The sequence below is a fragment of the Caretta caretta genome, chromosome 19 (genome assembly GCF_965140235.1).
Source record: "Caretta caretta isolate rCarCar2 chromosome 19, rCarCar1.hap1, whole genome shotgun sequence".
Lineage (NCBI taxonomy): Eukaryota > Metazoa > Chordata > Testudines > Cheloniidae > Caretta > Caretta caretta.
This window is the reverse complement of record NC_134224.1, coordinates 6663123-6677435: the sequence shown is the minus strand read 5'-3', so window position 1 is coordinate 6677435 and position 14313 is coordinate 6663123. Positions and strand designations below refer to the sequence as shown.

Sequence of the window (14313 nt, the reverse complement as noted above, 5' to 3'; positions counted from 1 at the left end):
GCCCAATCTTTACAGTGCGGTGGGCCAGATGCTAGTTTGGGGGCACCTCCATGGGCTACATGCCCAAAGCCATGCTTTGCAAAATGGCGTCCGTGCGGTGCGCCTGCGGTCCCGCTATGCGTAGGATGCCATTTGGCAGAGCAGGTCTCAGACGTGTGCAGAATTTCACGGCAATGCTCGACACCCGCCATACGTTTGGGGCAGCTGTTGCTGTGGGGGAGGAAGGAGGGTCCATTTGGACCACGCCTGAAATTCTAGCCTCTGTCTAAGTACCGCGGTCCCTTGTGGCTGTGAAAGCAAGGCGAGCGCACGTACCGAGAGAGGAGATAATTCGCCACAAACAGAGCCGTCTCAGGAAACATCCTCCCGTCCTCTCTTGTGTCCAGCCAGCAGCTCTCTGGGAATGAGCAGCCTGTTTGCGCCTCTGACTGACCCACGCCACTAACCGATCTTTATATATAGTGAATGAGTGAGGAGTGACTGCAGCCTCCTGCCAGGGCTCCTGGTCTCTGAAAAGTTATACTCCCTCAGGCCTGCCCCAGGGCCAGGAGACGCATTCAGAGAGGCCTAAATAAAGCCAAATAAGAATAACCCTCCAGCCGGGTCAGTAACGCACGCTGGGGTGGGGAGTGTGCGCAGACCACTCCCCCTACTGGCCAGGGTACCTTGGGAGGTTGTGTAGGTTAATAGACAGCAGGTTTCAAACACACCTAAGGAAGTACTTTATTACGCAACGCACGGTCAACCTGTGGAACTCATCGCCAGGGGATGGTGTGAAGGCCAAAAGTATAAGCAGGTTCAAAACAGAACTAGATAAGCTCGTGGAGGGTAGGTCTGTCAATGGCTATTAGCCAAGATGGTTGGGGTATCCCTAAACCCACTGGATGATGGGATGGGTCACTCAAAATTGCCCTGTTCTGTTAATTCCCTCTGAAGCCTCTGTCAGAGACAGGATATTGGGCTGGAGGGACCATTGGTCAGACCCAGTGTGGTCGTTCTTTATATTCTGATACTGGACACTGGCCCAGTCAGAACCTCGGCAGCAGCTGGCAGTCCTGCCTTTGCCAGGCCCATGCAGACACTTTAGTGCCCTTGCAAAAGCTGGGAGTGCTATAGCCCCGCTAGATACCACGGTGATGGGCCCATTAGAATGGATTGATAGCCTGGCTAAATCCAGGCATTGGCACCAGCACTCCCTGCTCATATATATCCAGAAGGCAACTCTGAGGGAGGCCAGAGCACCTCCGAGCCAGACGCTCCCAGGTTCTAATACGAGCCTGATGCTGTGGCTTTGGGCAAGTCTTTTTAGGCCAACACTTTCCAAAGTGGCTGCTGATTTTGGGTGCCCAGCTTAAGACACCACCCAGGGCCTGGTTTGCCGAAGTAGAGAGCACCCACAGCTTCCTGTGAAATGGATGGGAGGTGCAAGTGCTCAGCACCTCTGGAAATTTAATGCGGTCCAAAGGGCCTCCTGTTGGGCACCCAAAATCAGTGGCTGCTTTAGAGGTTGCTCTAAACCTCTCTGTGATTCAGCTTCCCCCACTGTATTAGGGAGATGATTCTCCCAAGCTCCCTCCCAGCAGGGTCGATTGGCTAGTTTGCTGAGTATTAGAATTGGGCCAGAGTCATAAAGTTTGGATCCCAGCTCCCCCGAGGCTGGGGACTGCTGAGATCCTGGGCTTGGGCCAGGCCCATCTCACTATGCCTTCCCATCACATCCACTGCTCTGCTGCCAGCAATAAGGGGAAGGGTCCCAGCTACCCCCATCTGGGCAGCATTCAGGCCACGGGAGGAGATTTCCACTGTGGTCTCTGGTCTTTGACTCCGGCAAAGAGGAGGACGGTGTGACGCCTTCGTTCCCACTGCTGAGCTGGAGGCTGGGCACTGATCAGCGAGCCAGGGGCAGCAGTTTCATTTCATAGTGAAAGAGATGGAAAAGGGGAAACATCTTTCGTATCTTTGCTCTGGGGAAATTGATGACACAAGGGGTTTTCTAGTTTCTTTCCCAGACGCTGCAGGCACAGATGCCCCTGAGGAAGCTGTGCCAGAAACAGGGGTGTCACCCCATCTCGCCCTGCAGTGCCCCAGGGATAAATCCTGCCGTCTTCACTTGGGCAAAGCGCCCACTGACTACAGTGGCAGCCAGAATAACTCACAAGCAGGGCAGTTTTATCTACCCCTCCCCACCCTCCATCTCTGGCGTGATACTTGCCATCGGGGCAGCTTGGCCTGCGTCAGCTTCGTCCCAACAGCTGCCTTGTCCCAGACCCCCAGCTTTCCTGGTGCTGCGTTGGGATGTGAGACTCATAACCTCATTAGGCACAGGTGCAGGATTATCCTTAATTGCCTGCGCTTTGGTGTCCATAACCTCCTCCTAGAAGGCTATTCTGTTACCTGCAGCTAACCTGTGCGTGTCTGGCATCTGGTCTCTAATCTCCAGGATTAGAGAGATTTTGGGCCCCGACAGATGGAGCACAGCCAGGGATTCTGCCGCGTTCAGTTCACACCCAGGAACCAGTGCCCTCTGGCCAGTCCACACCCTTTAATCACCACCTTCCCGGGCTTCACCTCTCTGCAGCAGCTGGGAGGTAGCTTTGTGCTCTGGTCAAAGTCTCTCCCTGCCAACCATGGCTCTGGTTTCTGAGTGTTCCTGCACAGTCTTGGCCCACCTCCGAGTCCTCAGGTTTTCTCTCCTCCCTTAGTCGCTGAGCCAGGCAGAATCTCTCGATAGATACCTTTTGCTGTTAGCACCCTTCTGGCAGTGAGCTTCCTCCCAGCAGTGCCCTACCAGTGCTAGCAATGTGTGTGTGTGAGTCAGAGGGGAATTTGGAAATCATGAACCAAGGAGCAGATGAGAGCAGAGGGAGTTATTATAGGAGCGAAATGTCCCCCTCTCTCCGTGCCACACTCTTTTCATCTGCCTATCCCCCCCTAGACTGGTCCGTCCATGCAATGCCTGGTGCTACCCAAACTTGCCTAATCCAGAGGGGGCGAGATGAGTGCGAAGGGGAAATCCTCCCTCTGGGATCTCCCAACCGGGAGAGGACCCAGATCCTTTCCAGCAGCGCAGCAGGGCATGTGGGGAAAGCCCCTGGACTGCAGAAAGGAAGCTATTAAGGGAAATGGAAGCAACATTTCCCAACACAGGAGAAAGGGAAGGAGTCACTGCGTCTTCTGGGAATCCCGCGAGCTGCTTCTCCCCCAGCCCCCTGCACAGTCCTAAAGTGCTGCTCCGGGAAGATGGCGCTTCCACCCCTGCCCCCAGCTCTGTCCACAAGGCAGCCATTCCCACGCTGCGGGGGGTTCGGGCCATTGGGTGAGGATCAGCCACACACGGCAGTGGCTCAGGAATCAGATATTTTGGGGGGGGTGAGGAGGAGAAGCCTAAAGTAACCTTGAGGATCTAGTTGTAACATCTGGTGCCCACGGGCGAAGATAGGCAGCCTTCCCCCTGCTGTGATAGGAGGTCCCCTATGTGGTGCCTATCGTCCTGGGACCCCACTATCCAATAAGGAGCTACTACAAATTGTCTGCTTGGGTGTTTCTAGCAGTAACTGTGCAGGGGATTGGATGTGGCAATACCAACAGGGACTCTGGGGTTTAATGTTTGTTATTTTGTACCGTGCTGTCCCATAGGCTTCGTCTGGCATCTTTCATCTTTGTCCTTTTTATGATCTTGAAATGTAGGCGGTCACCTGTTACAACCTGGCCCCGGAAGGCGGTGCTGGGCTCTCCTCTCGCTACGAGAGGCACCAAGGGACATGGAGGAAGAGTAGCTGGGTAGGGAGTTATCCTGTGAAAACCCCTCTCCAGATAACCCCGCTCTGATCTGCGGATGGTGGCACGTCGGTGCCCTGAGGGCGGGAGTTTGCTCTTCACGCTCACCCAGACATCACTCAGGCAGGAGTGTGCAACCAGTCTTGACTTCACGGAGCTTCTCAGCTTCCCATGGTTCTGCTGTCATTGGGCCAGCCCCGCCTGTGGAAGCGTTGTTATAGGCTGGCCACCGGCATTCTCCCCACCACGTCGCTTAGGCAGGGCCCAGGAGAGGTCTGAGAAGGAGGTCACTTTCCCAGCCCCCCGGTGGGCTGCTCCTGTCAGCCGTGCATGTAGACACAGGCAGCTGAGCCAGAGGGGAAATGCGATCTCGGGGGTTCCTCTGCACAGACCGATGGCAACCAGCAGGGATCGTTCTCATGTCCATTGGCACTTCCCAGTTGTGTTAGTGGTCCGGTGCTTGGTGTGGATGGTGTAGGATGCGTTACTCAAAGCCATAAGAGTACACTGTTTCCCTTTCCCCCCCCACTCCAGCAGCCTCCACACCCCAGGGACTGCAGTGCCTCCCTCAGAACCCCAGAAAAAGGCCGAGGCGTCAGAGAGAGGGAATGTCAGAGGAGCGAGCGGTGCCATCAGACTCCAGGACCTGTGCTGGAGCAGCTGGCCGGCTCCGTTTCACCCAGAGGCAGCGAGCAGCCTATGGGGCATCAGGTCACTTTAGCAGGAAATGAATCCTTGTCTCAGTCCTTGATGCTTTATTCACTGCTTCCTGCTGGTTTACATGGCCCGGGCTTGAGTGCCACATGGAAAGAGTGGATTCCTCTGTGTGTACCTGCTCTTTATAGTATGCATAGAGTGTGTTCTCTAATGCCCACCTGTTGATCACTTTAGATAAGCTATTACCAGCAGGACAGTGGGGTGGGAGGAGGTATTGTTTCATATTCTCTGTGTGTATATAAAGTCTGCTGCAGTTTCCACGGTAAACATCTGATGAAGTGAGCTGTAGCTCACAAAAGCTCATGCTCAAATAAATTGGTTAGTCTCTAAGGTGCCACAAGTACTCCTTTTCTTTATACCCCAGTGTGTATCTATTAGATAAGTGTCACGTAGACTCTTTTTTAAGTCAGGCACTAGTTGACTTGATCCTCTGTTTAATTTAATTAAACCTCAGAAACGAAATAGTCACAGTCAACAAACACCACCGCCCCCAACCTGGGCCTCTTGCATTTTGCTCCAGGCTCATCGCTTCAAGAAGGGGTTGTGGCTTTTCAAGCCCCCCACCATGGGCTACGTGTCTCACCAAAAGAGTCCCTGCCCTGAAGCGCTCACAACTAGGGAGAACCGTGAAGGCACGAGAAGTGAGGAAAGGGAAGGAAGGCACGTACATCACAATGATAGGTAGCCTTGGTCTGCTTCAGTCACTGGCCCTACATCAAGCTGCCAGTTCGGGAAAGGCCACGGTTCTGAACGAAGCGTCACTGAACAAAGCAAACCATGCCGCGGAGTGTATGCAGGCTAAAAGTCGAGTTATTCGGCCTCTGGTGCTGACCTTAATGAGCGCGATCCTGGGCTGTGATCTGCACCCTGGCAATCAGAAAAGATCAACCACTTGACCCTCTGTGTCCGTGTGTCTTTACACCCGGTGGAGATGCCGTCTATTAGGGAGCCCTCCGCAGGACTGACTGTTGCCGTAGACAGGTGCGTGGGTGGGTGTTTGCGTGCACACCCTCGTACGGATCCTCATGCACACCAGACTGCTAGGCTCCAGCCACAGCTAACGCCAGCCCAGGGCAGAGCAAATGCTCCATGCAGAATGCACCGTCCCCTTTGAGTTTGTGCTTGTGGCTGGCCCGGGATTGGAGTTAGGTGGGTGTCCCCCACTCTGCCCCCTGAGCTGTGACGGGTACCTTGGCCTTAGGAGTGAGGGGAACCCTGCTGTGTGTTCACAAGCTGGGAGTGGCTCTGGAAAAGGGGCTCTGAATCTACCCCTTCCTTCCCCAAACCATGATTCAGCCCTAGTCCTGGCTTGCGTCTGAGGCTCTTTCTAGCCTGATGGGAGTTAGGATCCCCACTCATTGGTGAGGATTGAACCTGGGGAGCCAGGGATAAGCCCAGTCGGTAGCTACCCAGCCTAAAACCTAAAGTGTCTTAGCATTCACCAGGCAAGCCCAACCCAGCAAGCATGTGCCCTGAAGGGAAGTGCGAAAGGGGTCCCGTGCCTGCATGCAGCTTCCCAGCCTCCCATAACCATGGTTTCTGCAGCTAGAGTGGAGCCTGCCCAGAATATCAACAAGGCCAGGCCGAGTGCTGCGGGCATCTCCATCGGCCCTAGCTCAGCACTGCCTGCTCCCTGTATCTCCTCCACTTCAAACATTCCTCTGTCCGCTCCATTGCACTTGCATGGGAGGCTGTGCTCAGCCTGACAAATGAGTCCAGGGGAGGGAGTGTCCATTCCTGCCGAGCCAGAGCGGGAACAGGAAGCAGACAGATGCAAGAATCCCCCGGGGGCAGGTAACCAATGGGACAATGAGCTGGCTGGTGACAAGCATCCCGTATATAGCCTACAGTGTGTGGGGGCTGTACGGCTCCTGCCCGCCGTGCCAGGTCCAATCACATCACAACAATCAAACCGCCCCGGCGTGGACCTAGAATCAGCACAGGAGCCTAAAATAGGAAGCATGCCTCCTCCCATAGGGCAGCTGCAGCTCCGAGCCAGTCACAGTGTTCAGCCCATAAATCCTTCCTTCCTAGGAGATGCAAAAGCCCCGGAGCATCAAAGCTGATACCTTGTCACTGTCTGGCTTCTCCTCGCTACCGGGATCTGCGTAGCTGGGGCTGAAGCATCTGTCTTGTGTTTTTTGCAGCCCATGAAAAATAGATCATGGTCAGGCCTGAAAAATGAGGGAGGGGAATAGAGGGAAACAGCAGAAGCCATTAACCCAGAAATCCTCTGCCTACTCCCTGCGACCTAACGTCCCGTGGCCCAAGCAGTGCAGTGACACCAGCCAGGTCCAAAGCAAAACCCGTTAGTCAACCCCTGTGAGCACTGAGGGTCTGGGTAAAATGGGATCTGGAGCCAAACTTTCCCCTTGGGGTTTGAGAATCACGGACTAGGTCCCAGACCTGAGCCTGACTGCACAAGCTGCTCTGCCATGGGCTAAAAACCAGTGTTTGAGAAAACCCCAGTAAAACCAAAGTGGGACACACGTGAGGTTCCAGTTCCAGCTAGACAGGAGGAGAGCAGGGGTTGTCTCAATAGCGAGTTTACTCAAAGGGTCCCAGGCGGATCAAACAAGGGGGGGGTTCATTTATCCACTGCTTTTGCTATACGGCTGCCATTCTTCGGATCACTGTCACCACTCAATAAATAACACAGCCCAGAATGATCAGTAACAACAACTGTGGCTTAGCAAGTGGGAATTGCTTAGTGGGATCCAGGCTTGCCAGAGAGATACGTGACTTCCTTGGACCCAACAGGAGCCTCCAGCATGACCTCTTTGCCTAGGTACATAAGGAAGTACAACAAAGCCAGTGCAAGCTAACCTTGCTCACCAGAGGGGCTGAAAGAGCCTGCTAGAACTCTTGTTAGACCGTGTACTCATTCCCAGTTCGCAAAGTGCCACACAAGGAAGGCCAAGGATCATAAGCTCCATTTACAGACGGGGAAACTGAGGCACTGAACGTCATCATGACTTGCCTCAGGTCACGCAGAGGGTTAGTATTGGAGGCAGGGACAGAACCCACAGTTCCTTATTCCCCATCCGGTGCCCTGGCCACTAGAATACACTAGAATTCCTTTATGACTGCCTTTAAGATGATCTAAAAATGAATGACAAAAACTGATGCTTATTATTATTTGTATTACGGTAGCTCCTAGTGTCTCTAACCGAGCTTGGGATATCAAATGAGATAGACCCAGCATGGACACACAGTAAGAGCCTGCCCCGAAGAGCTTATCTAAACAGACAAGACAGCCAAAAGGTGGGAGGGGAAACTGAGGCACAGAGCTGGGAGGTGACTTGCTCCAGTCACACAGCAGGTCACTGATAATGCTGGGAACCCTTTCTGAGTGTCTTTTTCTCTGTCTTAACCTGAGTGTGGATAGGGCAGGGCCCATGGGAGTCGACAGCCGAGCCCTGGGAAGGGACAAATGGCTGATTCACTGATTCTAATCTTTTCTTTTCAGCTCAGTCCTGTTATTGTCATTCCTAAAGGATGAGCGAGCTCTGCTCATTCCCGGATGCTGCTCCGTTCCCTGGCTGGAGCAGGACACACCCACCTATGCACAGAGTGTCAGCTCATGGAAAAGCAATGCATGACAGCCTCATCTCCGGCTGACAGCTCTGCCCTCTCCGTCTGGGGCTCAGCCCGCGTGCTGTAAAGCACTTGGAAGCGCGGCGTGTAATGTAGCTGGGCACGCTGGGAGAGTTCCCCGCGTGTGAGCCCATGAGGTGCCATTGCGCTTTACACTTTGTTCGAATGGAGCCAATTCAGCCCCGGTGTCAGTGGGTGCTGCTCCTGTTGAGTTTATCCCGCTTACCCCAGGGCCAAATTTGCCCAATGGTGTGGACGTCTGTTTAGAACGGGAGAACAATTCCTCCCTTGGATGGAGCATGGGTTGCCACAGTGATTTGTGCTGGCAGCTGCCAGGCCGTGGCTGCCTTGTCCATTTCCCCCTGGGGTTGGCAGGCAGGGGCTCCCCGCTTTCCCAGCGCCAGCCGTTTCTCTCACAGCGGTCCTTTTCAACATTTCACCAGCATTGTTTGTTAATGGAAGGTGCCGTCTTCTGGCTGCAGCAGAGACAGCAGCAGGGCTGGCTTGTCCCACGCTCGCACTAGGGCTGATTCATTCTCCGTGGGCCCTGCTCAGTCCTCTCTATGGAGACTGTTGTGGAGGGGAGCTGCTAATGCCAGGTGTGGTGTGTTGTTGACATCTGACCCAGCAGGAACCCAGCTGAGAGCTGCCAAACTCATCTCATAGACGTTGAAGGTCATAAGGATCATCTAGTCTGGCCTCTTGCATGATGGCCAGAGACTCCCACCCAGTGATTCCTGCAGCAAGGCCATTGCTGGAGAACAAGGCAGGTTAAGGTCCCAGCAGGGCTTCAGACATGGGGGTGGAGCACCCCCCACCTGCTGACTTGCACACTCCACTTCGCAGTGCAAAGGTCTCAGGGAGAAATGCTTCTGCATGAGGCAGGCACAGCACCCTGCCCCAAGGGAGGCCTGCTGGCAACCAGGCCTGGGGGATACTCTGCCAACTCTCTTCTGATCTCTCTCCTGGCTCCCCAGCCCCGCAGCAGGGCTAGTTAAAGCCAAGGGGTGCTGGCAGACCTTGCCCTCCCGGCTCTGAGTCACTCCCTTTCCCTGCGACTGCAGCTTCCTTCAGAGGTGACTTATGGAAGGTGGGATTGGGGGATGGGACCTGCTTGCCACTGTATTACCAGTAAACGGAGTGGCCCAGCCAAGCCGTTGCCAAGACAGGGCTCAGGAGTCACAATCAAAATCCTGTGGTTAAGTGGTGAGTAAGAAAGAAGGGATTTTCCCAGGCAAGGAGGAACTGGAGTGGGGGCAAGAAAGTTGCTCTTGTGCCTTTGTTTGTGGGATTTCTGCAAGTATAACAGTGAAGGGAAAGGGCAAAGCAAAGGCTGCCCCAGCATCTGGCGTCTGGAGGGGGCAATAATTGTGTGTAAAGTACAGGGGGTGACTTTTGTGGGATACACATGGCCTCAGGCTCTGAGAGGTTTGCACCAGCCCACTCCAGGAGGTTTGCCTGCTGAAAAGTTCTGTCTCCCATAGCAAGGGTTACTGAGTTCTCTTGTGTGGGAGTACGGTTCTGTGTTGGGGTATGTGGTGGGCTCTTGACTCCTGAGTGTATAATATGGCTCAGTAACTGTTGCTGCAGGAGCTTTACTGCCGAATGGCCTGACACAAGCCTTTGCAATTTTCAGCTGTATTTACATACTTTTTTTCATTTAATTTCCATGGTTTAGAAAAGCTGGACGGCAGCTGTTGTTGAACGTGCACCTGCATTCACCAGGATGTGAGCCGCGGGTTTATTTTAATGGTCAGATGTGAGATTCTCTGCTACACTGTTCTCCTTTCACCTTCCAGGATCCCCCTGGAAATTCAAGGGGCGTCCATCTGGGCGGGAGGTGTTGGGCTATCTGGGAATGTGGATTAAGGATTTGCTGGATGCAAAGCAGCTTGGAGCTGGTGAAACTGCCCTGCCCCTTTTTGGCTGCAGACTGTCATTTCGGCTCTGCCAGTAATTTCTCTGCTCAGTTAATCAGTTTAACCATTAGGAAGGCATGTGGTGGATACAGATTTACTAGACTTTAATGGCCCTTTTTATTGGGTCCGATTGAATTGAGAAAAACAATGCTTAGGCACTGAGAAAGTAGCCCTGATGTGATGTTTGCACTAGCTGGCACCAGCATCTCTTGCTTGGGTTCTTGGGAAAGGAACAGACCTTCCTGAGGTCTTGTGTAGGTGTGGCTGTGTCTTGGGTTTGTGTAATGGCAGATGCCTGTGCCTCTCTGCCTGCCCTGCGTATTAGAGGAAACAAGAGGCTCCGTATCTCCAAAACAAATGTAGGGGCTGAGACTGAAATTTTTCTCTGAAGATCCCGCACTGACTGGATTCCTCCACGCTCCTGACTCTCTGCGGCGAGACTCACCAGAGCTCCCCGGCTCTCCAACCCAGGCAGGCCTGTCTCATTAGGACACCAGCGCCTCAGCACCTCCCTCTGGAACATGCCGCTCACGGGTCGGTGATGGAGCTCCCCATTGGAGCTGCTGCATCACAGAAGTCCCTTCGTTCATTTCCCACTGTGGGTTTTGGCTTTGATTAGCTGGCAATTCTGTGTCCCTGCCCTCTTCCCATTTAGTTCCCTGGATCTAACTCCCGGGTCCCTGCAAAGTGCCCCATTCGCGGGTGAACGTGCTGGGGTCGCACGTGGATGATGTTCATCCATCTCAGGACTGAGAGGACAACTCAGCAGCCTTGGACCTTTCCTTATGACTTTAACCAGCTAAATGTGGGGACACCCTCCCTCCGGACCATAGTGCTGCAGCTGAGATCAGTCATGCTGCTCAGCATCCCAAGTATAAAAGAGGGAGTTGCTGGCAGGGCATTCTCCACGAAGGCCCCTTCTCCTGGAATTCATTCTCTGCCACCCTTCACCCACCCCGTGTAGGGTGATCAGACAGCAAGTGTGAAAAATTGGGACAGAGGGTGGGGGGAAATAGGAGCCTATATAAGAAAAAGACCCCAAAATCAGGACTGTCCCTATAAAATCAGGACACCTGGTCACCCTAACCCCATGAAACACAACAGATGCACCAGAACAAGTATTTCAGAGCCTTGCCAGGCCCAGCTCAGCCACAGACACAGCGTGATCCCCCACTGGCTATTGGTTGCGACATCCCCAAGCCTCTTCCACTGGGACACAGGACACTAGTGAGATTCCCTGCAGCATGGCTCCTCTGCCCTGGCCTTCACTGGTGCTGGCTGCCTTCGCATCCCTAGTGACAGACGCTCCGAGCCCCATTGTTTCAGGGCAGCTGAACAGAAGGGTGATGAGTGCAGTAATATGATGCAGGCAGCGCGGTGAACCTCGAGGGGTCAAGGAGCAGGACAGCACCAGGGGTCATGACAGCACTTACCAGTCAACCGAGACCACGTGCTGCCTTGTAGAAAGGGGCGGGGCAAGGGGGGCACAGGTTCAGTAGTTCAGGGATTAGATCCGGAGACGAGCAGAAAAATCTCTGAAATGTCTCCTCATCCAGTGCCAAAACTAGGCTCTCTGGGCCAAATTCACACCTGGCGTAAGTGGATGCAACTCCCGTGACATTCACAGGCTTAAGCAGGGCTGAATTTGGCCCTCTGAGAGGTGGAGGAGGCTCTTAGCGATGGCTCGGGGGTGAGTGAAAGCTGATGTGAGACTGCGGGTGATCTAGCCCGAGCAGACCTGCCTCCCCACTCCGGTGGCACCTCCACCTCAGACTTCAGGGTCAGCACGAGTTGCGGCTTCAACACAAAGCAGGCCCAGAGTGTGTCCGCCCGAGATAGGATCCGTGTGTATCTCCCACCCTTAGTGGGATGAGCTCACCCCAGCGGGCAGGTTGCCTGCAGAGCTGACACTGGAGAATCAATTGACCAGTCACAAGCTGATCGAAGTAGCAAGATTCAGTGACTCTTTGGTCTGGCATCCCAGTGTCCATGCTCTCACCGCCTGGGGTCTGAGAGCTCAGCATCTGTGATCTAACCTCAGGGTCCTCTCTCAATGGAAGGAAGGAAATCCTAACACAGGGGAAAGGCAGCTGGAGATTTACAGGTTTCCTCCAGAAGTGGGCTGAGAAGGAGAGAGGCCCACAAGGTTTTGTCTCTCCCTCTCTCTCACACACACACACACACACACACACTCTCTCTCTCTCCAGCTCCCACAGCACCCATGGCTTTATCCCCCAGCAAATCAAAGCGACAGTAATCAGAGAGATAACACACCACACTGCCCCAGGAAAAGATTAAAAGTACAGCCAGAGATTGGATTCAGAACTGATTTGTGGCAATATGATTTATTCTCCCTCACGTATCCCTGAACTGAGAAAGAAAAGCCCCTCTCCGTAAATCTTGTTGTTATTTCTACAGGCTAGAGATTCCCTCCTCTTCCCTTACAGCCCCAAGAGGACTGAGCAGGTAGCTTGCTCTGTACTGCAACCCAGGACGATGGAAAAGACAATTTGTTAGGTCCTGTCTAGTCTGCCTTGTTTCCCATGAGTCAGAGCTGATCCTGGTTTGTTCATTAGAGGAGCCATAAAAGTCCCAGTTTTGTCCCTTGGAGAGACTGTTCCACACCCTAAAAGATCCCATTGTCAGGATGTTTATCTGCCTTACATTTTCTCTTCTCCATTCCCTTCCACCTAGCTTGCAGCATATGCCCCCATCACAACCTCTGGGGTCATCAGCAGTCATTCTGAAAACACACCAGGCAGGGGTCAAATTCTAGTGACACCCCATTGGAGGACACTCGGCAATTCCCTTTCCTCCTGGGTAGTCACGCTCTTGCAAAGCAGCTCCCAGCAAATGATCTCAAAGCATTTGTACTTGCTTTAAATTAACCCTCACAGCCCTCTATGCAGTAATGGCACAAGCCCCCTTTTCACAGGGCACTTGAGGCTCAGAGTGATTTTGACGATGCATCCTCCAAGGTCACACAATGGATCTGGCAGAGTTGGGAATAGGCCCCACGTATCCTGGTTCCCAGGCCTGTGCCTTTTACCACGAGTTCATTTCCCCTCTTCTGTTAGACTGACACACTCTTGTATTTATTACCAGGGACTACTGAGTTCGTTTCCCAGACCTGAGGAAGAGCTCTGTGTAAGCTCAAAAGCTTGTCTCTCTCTCACCAACAGAAGATATTCCCGCACCCCCTTTGTCTCTGTACTATCCTGGGACCAACTCAGCTACAGCAACACCGCATAAACTCTCACCCCCATCTTCTGTAGAGATGGGTAACAGACATTTCTGCCCTTCCTGTTGGAATGATGTGTATCCGGGTGTGAAATCCAGGGATGGCGTTCTGATCCTTACCCCAGGGGTCAGCAGGAAGTTCCTCGTGTGGGAATCTAACCAGGCTTCCCCGGCCGGCTCAGCCCCAAATGACTAATGACTCTGTGGGTTTAGAAACTGACAGTGCAGGCCGCATTATCTGTCTGAGGCGCAGGGACTGTCTCCAGGGATTACCGACAGAAGCCAAGATTTAGCTCATCTTCAGGTGTCACAAGATGAATGTGCCAACAGGAGTGTCCCCAGGATGCTTCAATCACTTCAGTGGAAAGAAGCTTCTTGTGACAGGGGAGCAGCTATTTGCACTCAGTCACAGGGCTGATCATCCAATCCTTGTTCAAATAAACTGGCCTGAGGAACTGAGCTTTCCTGTTTCGTCAGGGATTCTGGAAGGAGCTGCCATGGACAACCAGCATCTGACCTCTCCCAGCTGATAATACCTGTGAATTCACTGCCCTTGCGGGAAGCTGAGCTATCACTGATGGGGCACCGTGGTAGGGAAGCTCACAGCCCTGGAGTTGTGAGTGCTGAAATTGACAAGACACCCAGCTGTAAGAGGGGTCACCAAGGTGCAATGCTAGTTGGTGTCATCAGGTATAGCTAGTAAGGAAACTTGCAGCTTTAGCTGGCTCTGGCAGGGCACTGCTGTGAGGAAGCTCACGCTGTCGGTATCCTAGCTAGGGGTGTGAAGAGCGCATGCCAATGAGTCCTGGCTGGCACCGGCAGAGGATGGGGCTCTGGCGTGAAGAAACTCAATGCTGGGATCCCTGCTTGTGTTAAAGGGCAGTTCAGCTGGGAGCTGGGCCCTACTGGGGCAATACTGCCAGCATGTAGCATGATCCTTCCTTTTACCCTTCAGCAAGTAGGTGCCCATCCCTCCCCTCCTCCTCCTCCAGAGCAAGTGAGACAAAAAGAGGAAAAGAACATGAGTGGAAAAGCCACCGTCTTGGGAGCATTTGATGGCATG

At 53.5% G+C, this 14313-nt stretch overlaps 1 long non-coding RNA gene across 2 annotated transcripts in view; it reads left to right on the top strand.

The window, feature by feature from the left end:
• The window catches only part of LOC125624896 (uncharacterized), a 101689-nt gene that overhangs the window by 61500 nt on the left and 25876 nt on the right, over window positions 1–14313 (top strand). The window lies entirely within an intron of this gene.